The sequence below is a fragment of the Chinchilla lanigera genome, unplaced genomic scaffold, assembly GCF_000276665.1.
Source record: "Chinchilla lanigera isolate Chin_1 unplaced genomic scaffold, ChiLan1.0 scaffold00187, whole genome shotgun sequence".
Classification (NCBI taxonomy): Eukaryota; Metazoa; Chordata; class Mammalia; order Rodentia; family Chinchillidae; genus Chinchilla; species Chinchilla lanigera.
This window is the reverse complement of record NW_004955588.1, coordinates 258,843-260,804: the sequence shown is the minus strand read 5'-3', so window position 1 is coordinate 260,804 and position 1,962 is coordinate 258,843. Positions and strand designations below refer to the sequence as shown.

General features: G+C 34.8%; 1 pseudogene; it reads right to left on the bottom strand.

Moving 5' to 3' along the window:
- Window positions 1-246: 246 nt before the first annotated feature.
- Window positions 247-1,962, bottom strand: part of LOC106147588 — a 6,430-nt pseudogene continuing 4,714 nt past the window's right edge.

Genomic DNA, 1,962 nt, shown 5'->3' with positions numbered 1-1,962 from the left:
GGCATGAGCCACCATGCCTGGCTCCATTTTCTTTTTTAAAAGCATTACAGTTTTTGTTGTAGAGGTTTTTCATGTCTACAATTTTCCTCTCAGTATTTGAAATGTTTTATACAAAAGTAATTTCATAAATGAATAGGTAAAACAGATTCCTAGGCTCTTTTACAGCTGTGAGATAGACACTCAATGAACCACTGGTGGACTTAATTTTAATGACTGGAGGAAGTATGGCAATATACATTTCCATTATTATTTTTTCTCTTTAGATCAAGAAGATGTGTTGTTTCTATCAGATGCTTGTACTCTGAGAAAGTAACTTATGTTTAGGAAAACATTTTGAGAAAAATCTACAATATGTAGTTTTTACATTTTCAATTAGGTATTTGTTTGCAAATACCTTAACTGTCCCCAGGAATCAGTTTTGAAAAGGCACTTTTAAGACAAAACATTTTTTTTTTTAAATTCAAGGACATTAATTAATCAACTATGTGCTGAGTACTTACAATATGCCAAACCTTCTGTTAGAGGCTAAGGTCACCAAAACAGTTCCCTCATCCACAGGAAACTCACCATACAGGGGGAGGAGACACATCCAACACAAAAGAAAATCACAGAGTAGTGGTGGTGATACCAGTGTGCAAAAGCAGCTAGTATTACATTTTTAGGACTATTTCAGGCTCATTTTTAAATACAGTTATGTTACTTAAAACTTAAAGTTTGTATTAAAGACAAAGGTAATAAATATTCAGAACTCTTTTTTTTTTTTTTTGAGACAAAGCCTCACTATGCAGTTCAGGCTAGGCTTGAACTTACTAAGTAGCCCAGGCTGGCCTCAAACTCCCAGTGATCCTCCTGCCTCAGTCTCCCAAGTGCTGGGATTATAGGTATGTGCCACCAAACTTGACCAAACTCATCTTGTAGTTACTTTACTGTATTTCCCATCTATGTTCTTAAACCTACTTACATCTATGGTACCTGTGTGGTGGAAATACTGCACACAGCTGTGACTGCACAATTTTGCAAGTTTCCAGTGTGTCACACCTACTTCTCAGTCACTCTGTGTACAAGGAGTTGCAGGTGATGTGAAAGGATAATCAAATATACTGGGCAAAACATTTGTGGAAGGATTATCAGAGTTATCAGAGCCACTGAGTTTGAAAAGTCATGTTTACATTTTTACAACATCTTACTGCATACATTACAGGTCATTTTGTTTCAGAACATAGCTCTGATTTTGAGCAACAACTTCTACATTTCTGGTGGAGGCAGCTTATGTTCAACTAGAAGCCAAAGAAAATGTCAAAAGTATGCATTTTTACTCTTGTAACATTGTATATGGCAAGAATTCCTAACAGCATGGGCAAGATGATAAAAGGCATATATTTTGTCATTTATAAGGTAATAAATAAATTATGTTGTCATTTATAAGAATGTGACTGATCTGTATGTACTGACATAGGAAGATATCCTTAACATATTGCACTGAACAAACAAGATATAATGTAAACACAGCTAGCAGGAGTTTTTAATTAAAAAAAACTTAAGGAATGCTGTCTCTGTACATGTGCTTATATGTGCTCTAAAAATTATCAAAGGATATGCATAAACTGCTAGCCATGTTTATCTCTGAGAAACAGAACTGGGAGTAAGATGGTCAGGAAAATTCTACTTAAAACTCTTCTGTACTGTTTAAGAAATAAAACATTTAATTTATAATTAAAATAAACAGATCCTAGCTCCCATCCCTGACTGTAATTACTGGCAAGATATCAATGACTAAATATATTGGGACACTTTCACATTTTACCATTTCCTTTGGAGAGGTACACTTTTTGGAGGACTAACCATTCTACTAGGAGCTCACTCTTTTTATGGATTCTGAGCAAATAAAAATAGATCTTTGATGGAGACCACTATGAAGCAGCCCTGAGTAGGACTTAAATTAACCTATAATGGTGGATGAAG